Below are 10,297 nucleotides of genomic sequence, written 5' to 3' on the forward strand. Positions count from 1 at the left end.
ATCAACCCAGCCTACATAACCAATAATAATAGCTGAAACAACAACAACACAAACATGAACAGGAAACAGTTGATCCGAAGGTTCAAGCCGAATCTAACGTGGATAATTTCACTGCAAACCCGAGGTTTAATTAGATCATCAATGGCTGCCCATAAGATAAGCCGTAAAAATTCATAGCTTTGGAGTTGATGAATGGTGAATACGATCATTGTATGAGAGAACTAAACTAAATCTATTAAAAATATATATAGATTCAAGATGAGATGAAGGAGTTTACAGTGGACTATCCAGATTCGAATGCATGCAATTATCCCCTTAAACCAGAAAATTTTTCAATTTGAGAAAAATATTACCAATTTTATGACCATCAGAACAGACCCATATATCAAACGAACCTGCGTCTTGAATTTTCCAGATTTGGTAGGCCATATTCATCTTCTTCAATCTAATATACCTGACAAAACCACTCAGACAGTTGGAATTTCTGGATTGCTTCTCAGAGATTAGCTAGGAAAGAACCCTAACTTAAAAAAAAAAAAAAAAGAAAAAAAAAAAGAAAAAAAAAAAGCAGTAGAGGTAGATCTCCAATGGAAAATATGTAGTGTGTAAATCACTAAACTTAGCTTAAGTATTGTGAGGAGTGTCTAGAGAGTTCTTAGTTTGTGAGCTTAAGAGAGGCGAGATGCAGAGGTGCAGTGAGTGAGAGTGAAGATGATTCTAGAAAGAATTAATTTCACTTTTGGTCCCACGACTTTAGAGGATCTATCACTTTTGGTGCACAACTTTAAAAGTTTTCAATTTTGGTGCCTAACTTTGTTGTTTTTATCAATTTTGGTCCTTTCAACCAAATTGACGACGAAATATTGCCGGATTTTATATTTTTAGGGGTAAAATCGTCATCCTAAGGAAACATCTTCAATATCTAAACAAAATCACTCTAAAATCATATCTATAGGTGTTTGATCGATGAGAATAATGAGAAGACGGACAGAAACTAGACACAGATCTATGAGATTTATAGCATCGACGATTGCCAAACTCTTATATTTCTCTTAACATGATTTTTCTTTTGTTTAGATATTGAATATTTTTCTTTGGATGACGATTTTGCCCCTAAAATGTAAAATTCGGCAATATTTCGCTGTCAATTTGGTCGAAAGGACCAAAATTGATAAAAACAACAAAATTAGACACCAAAATTGAAAAAATTTAAAGTTGTGCATCAAAAATGATAGAACCTCTAAAGTCGTCGGACCAAAAGTGAAATTAGTTCATTCTGAAAACTAAGCTATTAGTTCTGATTAGTATCTTATATTGTACTTTAATTGTGAAATTGAATTTCAATATAAAATTCAAATATTCCAAATTTAATAATATTGCAATATTACAAATTTTAATAATTTGTAATATTAATTTTAATAGTTTGTAATTTACGCTCAGATTCCATATATGTTTGTGTATAGATATTTAATTGTATAGTGGTTTTAGGCAAATTATGTTGTGCAACTGTGTGCATTATGCATGGTACATACGGAATTGGATCCATAATTTTTCTACTATAAATCCATACTTTTTATATTATAGATTCATAATTTCTATATTATAAATTCATAATTTTTGAACTCTATATTCACAATTACAGAACTCTATGTTCATAATTTTCAATATTTATATTCTCAATTGTTGAACTCTGTATTCACAAATCACTGAACTATATGTTCATAATTTGATAACTATACAGTATAGAAATTATGAATCTATAGTATAGAAATTATGAATCTATAGTATGGAAATTATGAATTTATAGTTTAGAAACTATGAATCTACAGTATAGAAATTATGGATCTATAGTATAGAAATTATGGATCTATAGTATAAATTTTTGCAATTGATTACTTTTATGAAAATCAAATTTAATATAAAAACTACTAAACTTTTATTACTGTATAAGTCATATCCGTGCATCGCACATGTACAATAATCAAGTAGTACTCTATCTAACGTTAAGCGTTTTTATATAATTTAAATTTATTATAAGCCCGCAGAAGTTAAATACACACAATCTTTGTCTTTGCGTGCTTCTGATGGCGGCACCGCCGGGGGCCGCCGCCCCCCTCACCGCACTTTTGCTGATATTCTATCGAAATCATCTGAATCCTCGCCTCTCCGGCCGCCGAGGCGTTATAAGGGTATGCCCGCGGTCTCCTTCTCAGACGACGACGTACAACAATTCTCTGAGAAGTTTCGTTTTGCACTAGTAGGCAAATTCGCAAAAAGTCGCCCGCCGATGGCTGATCTTCGCAAGACTTTTGACCAAATTGGCTTTGGTGGCGCCTTCACTCTAGGCCTGATCGATCAGAGGCACATTCTGATAAACTTTGATCATGAGATCGATTTCCAGCGCTGCTGGCTTCGAAAGACATGGTCGATCAAGGATCCCTCATGCGAGTCTTTCGCTGGACGCCAGATTTTCGCCCGGATGTTGAGTCTCCCATTATTCCTGTTTGGCTAGCGTTGGAAGGCTTGCCGGCTCATCTCCACGACAAGCGGGCCATTTACTCGATTGCTAATCTGGTGGGCAACCCCCTTAAAGTCGACACCTCCACCTTAGTACCTAACCGCCCGTCGGTAGCTAGGGTGTGTGTGGAGCTCAACGTAAGTTTACCTCTCGTCGAACAAGTCTGGATCAATAATGGCTCTTACGGAGGTTTTACGCAGAGGATAGTCCATGAATTTGTACCACCATATTGCTTGGGGTGCCGAAAATTTGGCATCAGGACTCAGAATGCCGTTCTCAATCTTCAATTCATCGTGATGCTCCCACTGGCCATCAGAATGAACCAGCGCCCCTCAAACAGCCGCATATTGTCCCTCCGAGAAAAAGATGGCGTCTAGTAAATCATTCAGCATACAATGCGCTTCGACCGACAGGTGGTCGCTGTCTTTCCGCCTCCTGTATCTGGGGCGGGGGCTGCCTTCAAAAGTGTCTATTTTCATGTGGAGATTGCTACGCCGTTTGCTGCCGTTTCCAGATACTCTACAGCGGTTTGGTTTTTCAATGCCCTCGGTATGCCCATTTTGCCGGAGGGATTCTGCCAGTCTAGATCACTGCCTCCTCAGTTGTGCTAGCGTACAAGATGTCTGGATTTATTTTGCTGATATTTTTGCATTGTCGAGGGCCGTTGCCAGCTCGATACGTTCGCAGTGTCACTCATGGTGGTTATTGGCTCCAGCCAGATCTGCTACAATGTTTTATGCGCAACTGCTCCCCTGCCTCATCTTATGGTTCCTATGGAAGGCCTACAATGTCTGCCTTCACGAGGGTACTGCTTTTTCACCAGCCGGCTCCATTCACATGATTAAGAGGGAGGCCTTTTTAATATCTCTGTCTCACCCGATTAAAAAGAGTGGGGGCAATGGTGACTTCCTTGTATCGGCTGGTCTCGTTACGGGCTTTGCTGCCCCGCTGCAGCGTACAACAATTTGGGTAAAATGGCTTCACCCACCCGAAGGAAGATTGAAATTAAACACAGATGCTATTTTTTCGGATGCTGGGGCAGCGGGTGGAGCATGCGTTCGGGGATCTCGTGGCCAACTGATTGTAGGCTTATGCTTCCGCTTTGAGGCCTCGTCAGCCATGGAAGCGGAAACTCTATCTCTTCAGCTGGCTGTACAATGGTGTGCTGCCTTTGCCATGGCTCCTTTTGCTGTGGAAGTCGACTCTCTCTCTCTTGCCAACTTGATCTCTGCGCACGATACAAGGATTCCTTGGAGAATTGAGCCAGCAGTTTCTTACGTTCGATCCACTCTTAGTTTATGGGGTTCCAGTATTCGACATATTTACAGGGAAGCCAATCACGTTGCGGACGCTCTTGCAACAGCTGGCCTCGGTTTTAACACTTCAAAAATTTTTCATACTTTACACTCACTGCCTTCTGCGGCTAAGCTGGCCTTATTTTTTGATGTAAGGGGTTTTGCCACGCATCGGGCTATTCGTCGCCAATAAAACATGTTTTTCGTTGAAAAAAAAAAGTTAAATACACACACACACACATATATGGGAAAAAGTTTCCATGCGATAGATTCATATCATAATAATATATTTTATTATTAACATTTGCTTATTTAATATAATTATAAACAGTTAATGAAGGGTAATTGTACTATACCCAACTACTCCATCACCAATATTTGCAATCCACAATGATTGTGTAACAAATAAGTTATCATTTACAAAAATAAGCCACCACCCAACGATTAATTAAAAGTAATAATTACAAATTAAAAGTATTTAAGTATAGCAAATTTTACTTGGTGTGGGAGTATAGTTTTGCTCTGAAAATCTAGAATGACACAATCCTCCAAGTAAAATTTGTTATACTTAAATATTTTTAATTTGTAGTTATTACTTTTAATTAATCGTTGGGTGGTGGCTTATTTTTGTAAATGATAACTTATTTGTTACACAATCATTGCGGATTGCAAATATTGGTGATGGAGTAGTTGGGAATTCATCTGACGGTGAAGTCGATATTACTATTCCGACCATTTTTTTGTTGCACTGTAATGATGATCCCATTGGTACAATTGTTGATAGCACATTTCTTATGTTTTGTAGTGGTAACACTGATTTCAACTATTTTCATAATCATGCTATTTTGACTCCAACTCTAGATGTAGTATATAAATTTTAACCGCATTAGTTCACACAAATTGTAACATAACATACACACAATTAATACTTTTTAATTTACATACCGTGCAGCGCACGGGTCAAATACTAGTAGTTCGTAATAACATAAAGAAGTAAACAGTCCGACTCGGCGACTCACTCGCACACCAGTCAGGCCACGATCTTTGATCCACGCGAGGGCTTCTCGAACTGCGTACGTAGTGGTTCTTGGATGCATTGTAGAGGGCCACTTCCAGCTGCCTTGAAGCCTAATAGGTGGTTCCCGATTGAGCCAATTGTAGATGGCTAGCAACTATTAACATAAAATGGGCAATTTATATCCTGCACACGGTGCGCGTTGCATTGTGCGCTCAGATGCAAACGACGTCGTTTCAATTTTTATTTTTATTTTTGAAATTTCCCGTCCCAGTGTTTGGCAATTAATATAATTTTTCTTAAAAAAAACTCATGTTAAAAAATGTACATAATGTTATACTAGAATACACATAATTGTATACATGAATGTACATAATTATATAACAAAATATACATATTTTTTTTTAAAAGATAATACACATAATCTAACATAATACATAATAAACATAAACTTTTATCATAATACACATCAACTCTTGACATAATACACAACAATTTCATGATTCAGATGTACATAATTGTATAAAAAAGAATGTACATAATTGTATAAAAAATGTACATAATTGTATGAACAAATATACATAATTGTAGGAACAAATATACATAATCACAACAACTTCCTACCGGCGCCTCCCCAAAACGACGTCGTTTTTGGGAGGCGCGCGGCGCAGTGCTACGCGCGCCGTGGTGTAGGGTATAACGATTGGCATAAAATGACATATTCTAGCCTTTTCGGGTAACAAAAGATTATAGGTCCAATTGTTACCAATATTTGGAGGTTATTGCACATAAATAGAGTTTATTCTGTGTGCATTCTTATATAGTAGTAAATCTTTGAAATGGACCATGGTATGAGCTCTGTTTTAATTTCATTTTTCTCACACACTAATTTCATGTATCATTTTATACGCATCCAAAACACATTCATATTTATAAAATGCATATCTGTATATAAGCTCTTTACTATTCAAACTCATTTTATACATACAATAGGTTCATTATAACAAAACTAACGTATCATTTTAATTATATTACATATCATTTGACAATATACATATTTGAGGCGTATTATGATAGTCCACAACTGTGTGGATATGGCCTATATCATCGATTGCATATATATAGTAACTGGGGTTTTCTAAATAGACAAATTTCAATTTTCCAGACTCGTAATGTGGTACAAAGTTGAACGCAGTTCAACTATGATCTAAAATTCCAGTTGCAAGTGCTTCATTTGGTAACACAAAACCTATAACAAAGCCACTGGGAGCCTGCAGTAAGTCTCCTAATATAATCTTTTCTAAGCTGCTTAGCATATGCTATAAGCACTATATTTCCATAGCAAGTTCATAGAGATCACCAAAAGGAACAGAATTCAGGATAGTGTCAATATGTAAGAACAAAGCACAGTACGATCATGAAATATAGCATTCAGTGAATCAAACAAATGATTAAAACCAACTATCCAGCAGCATCTGCAGGCATGACTCAGAACCAGCCATAAATGGAGAGAGTTATAGCATATCACTCAAAAGCCCACTGGTTCTCCCGACAGATTCTCCTCTTTCCTCCTCGGGGGTAAAGTCATCCATGATGTTAAATATCTTGCGAGTATCTCTTCTGGAAATTGTCATTCTTCTCGGGGGTAAATTTATGCAAGATGTTAAAGGGCTTGTGTGGATCTCTTGTGGAGATTACCATTCTTGCAAAATTCTTCCGGAGAAATAGACCTTGATCGTTTTCCGCCAAGTTGAGCAACTCAGTTTCAAAAGGCCCCTAATACACAAGTAGTTCGCAGCCTAAAAGATCAAATAACAATCATAAGGATAATATGTACTGTTTAATTACTAACAGGGGGAGAATGGAAAATTAAAGAACAAAAAGACAGAAAATGCATTTACTTACATTTGAAAAACAGAAAACAGAGAAGGGAGAAAGGAAAACTAAAACTAAAGTAAACATAAGTATTACATTCATCATAAAATGTAATCATTGATACAATTTTAATCATAAAAACCACCAGGCTAAACATTTGAAATGAAGAAACTCATCATTGGCACTACCTTTTAGTTTAAAAAGGGAACCAAGTATTAATTAATTTTTTTCACAAGAAAAATAATAAGATGAACTCAGTTCTAAAGAGTCAAGACTAGCAACTATTTCAATGTTTTCCAGTAGTTCCAAGTGTGATAATCATCTTAGCTACAGTAGATGAGGCTAAGCATGTACTGATATGCTTGAATAACAATCGTTATTCATAATCTATACTTACATGTCAGATGTCACAAGAGAATCAGCTGAAAACACCCATCATATACCACATCAGTCTGAATACTAACGTATTCATTAACTTTTTTCACAAATTAAAAGAAAAAAAAAAAAAAAACAATAAACTCAACTCTCAAAACTATGCTAGCACAACTGTTTCAATGTTTTGCAAATGGAGATTTCAAGTGTCATCTTAGCTACAGTAGATGATGTCATGATGCTAACCATGTACTGATATGCTTGAATAACAATTGTCATTTGTCATCCATACTTGAATGTCACAATAGAATAAGCCTGAAAACACCAATCATATGCCATATCAGTCTGAACACAAAGTATTCATTTTCTTTTGTTTTTTTTTTCCACAAGGAAAAAAAAGAAGAAGAAAAAGAAGATAAACTCAGCTCTTAAAACTAGCACAATTGTTTCAATGTTTTGGCATAGAGCTTTCAAGTGTCCGATATGCTTTAATAACAATTGTTATTCATCATCTATACTTGCATGTCAACAGAAAACAACAATCAAATACTACATCAGTTGAACACTAACATCATTTAGCATTCAGTGGGTATAACTATCTTCTTTTATGGGAATGAAGAGGAGAAAATTCAAAATTAGTATACTACCTAATCAATTACACCTAACACAACTTCTAGTAATCAAGAAACCAGCCTTTCATGAAACGGAGAGATCTGAGCTAAAATCAAGAACAGTTAAAACATAACAGTCAAAACGAAGCAACTAGCGTAGAGTTCCTACTATTTCACAGTAATAAGCAAGCTAATAATCATCGATATGCAATGCAAATACAAATAATGTAATCACAACAAACAAACTTGGGAATATAAATGATTTTAAAGCTTCAGAATCATAAAATTACCAGTATCAGGTCGCAGAGAGTAGTCTGGTCGACTCTAATAAAGTCTATGTCGAATGAAATAAGCTCATTCACACTCGAAACCACGGCGTGCTTCTTACAGTATTCAAGCACCATTGCGAGGATCTTTCCGGTAACGTTCGGAAGGGGAATGCAGTTTCTCGGCGCAATCGTCTCTGATCATGTGCTTTAAAGTTTCCGACTGCTGAGCCACAGTCTCCGACAGCTCGAACACCTCTCCATCGGAACTTCTCACCGTCACCTTCTTCTCCTCCGCAGCCTCCGACGACATCGTTGCGATAGCAGTTAGCGATTGTGGGGAATTTTGGGGGGAAATGGACACAGCAAATTTGCGATTATGAGCTTTGAGCCATTTTGTAGAAAGATTTTATAGAAGCGGTGAAGCGGTTATACTCCAAACTAATTATCACTTTGTTATAACTTATAACTGATCTAACCCCTAATCGTATTTTTAAAAAATCAAGACTTCAAAAAAAATTAAAAAATCTAAACTTGGGTGGTGCCATGACTGCCATCCCTTGGCAAATATACAATACTACAATGTACACCATTACAGTAAATTTATACCGACACTAAGATTGATTATTAATGTATGTTCAACTTTAATATATTGAGTTATAGTACATTAAGAATAATTATATATATATATATATATATATATATATATATATATATCAAAATATAATAAATTTATATATAATAAATTTGTAATATATTAAAAATAAAAAATGATTGTATTTGAACCTAGTAATCACCCTTCCTTTTCTAGTATTATTTGTAATGAGTTAATGCCAGCTAAAGTTCTTCGAGTTTAGTGGATTTGCTATCTATCGTCCTAAACATTAATAACACTATGTTGTTCTAATAGAAAGATTAAGTTACCGTCAATAATGATCATCCTCCAAGCAAATTATATGACCTATTCTTTGTAAAAAGTAAAAAAGGGACAAGTTTCTTGGAAAACATTAGGACATAACAATATGTTATGTTTTATTTCAATAGGTGGCAAGGTTGACAAGTGTATAAATTAAACAGTGGAAATGCCCCACAAATATTTAAGATCAATGATCAAAATGGAAACGTCCAGACTCTAGAGTTTCTTAATGAGTTGCGAGCATCGAGTATTCCAAACATGCCTTAACATTGAAAGTTGCATCATTTGTAGTGTTGTTGTGGAATATAAATCACTCAATAGGCTTATGCAATGGTACGAGATTGGTTATTACAAGATTGTTCGACCATGTTATTGATGCCAAAATAATGACTGGTGACAAATGCATGAAGTACACGACCAATTGTATGTGACCGCGTCTAGAGTTAGCAACCCTAAGGGACTAAAAATTTAAATTTGTAATGATCTTAATAAGAGTTGTACTTCAACCACTAATGCGGTTTACCATGAAATTTTTAATAATTAGTAAATAAAATATTAATTTTAAACATTAATATTATAACTCTTATCTATTGTTTTTCTAAAATAATAAGATTACCTACTTACAAGATTTTTTTACTGTTTAATATCCACTGATAACCTTTTGCGAGTCATGTGTTATAATTTAATTTGACATATACATTCGCTTCGTTTATTACATTAACATTTTAAATTAAAATATAATTTCTAGACCGGTGCATCGCACGGGTATAATGCTTTATATAATATATATATATATATATATATATATATATATATATATATATATAAAAATAATGTGGGCCCGGGTGACAGGGTCCCAGAATAATTGGCGATTAGATAGCAAATAGCAAGTCCCTACCCACCATATTTTCCTTTGCATCAAATCAAAGGCAGAGAAGAAAATGGCAAAGAATTACAAAGTTGGTGTCAATAGCATTGGTTAGGGGTTGTGAGTTCAGAACTACTCGATGGTGAAATTGTGAGTTCAGAACTAGTCGATAGTGAGAATCGAAGATGATGAACCTGTGATTGGAGATGGAAACTGAGGTCTGTGAGTTAACTGGCTTTTTATTCGGATTGATAGTCTTTTCCATTAATTTTTTTTCTTTTAATTTTTTGAATTAAAAAATCTATGTTAACATCCTTCCGCAGTGGGGAATACTTTGAAGAGATCACTGCTAGGACAAACAGGCAAACGCCTAAGGACATCAGCAACTGAGGATGTAGGCACTAATGAGGAGGTGGAGCAGATGTTCGATGAGGCTGATGGTTCTGGGTGCTAATCCAGCTGAGGAAGAACTTTCTCATTTTCAGAAACAATTGTTGGCCAAACTAGATATTATGCTAGCGGAACAGCAGAATCAACGCGCTGCGATAAGTCAATTGCACA

General features: G+C 35.6%; 1 pseudogene; it reads right to left on the bottom strand.

Annotated features, from left to right (window-relative positions):
• Positions 1-6,352: 6,352 nt before the first annotated feature.
• On the bottom strand, positions 6,353-8,345 carry LOC109185532 (annotated as a pseudogene).
• Positions 8,346-10,297: the final 1,952 nt, after the last annotated feature.

Source organism: Ipomoea nil, unplaced genomic scaffold (genome assembly GCF_001879475.1).
Source record: "Ipomoea nil cultivar Tokyo-kokei standard unplaced genomic scaffold, Asagao_1.1 scaffold1328, whole genome shotgun sequence".
Taxonomy (NCBI): domain Eukaryota; kingdom Viridiplantae; phylum Streptophyta; class Magnoliopsida; order Solanales; family Convolvulaceae; genus Ipomoea; species Ipomoea nil.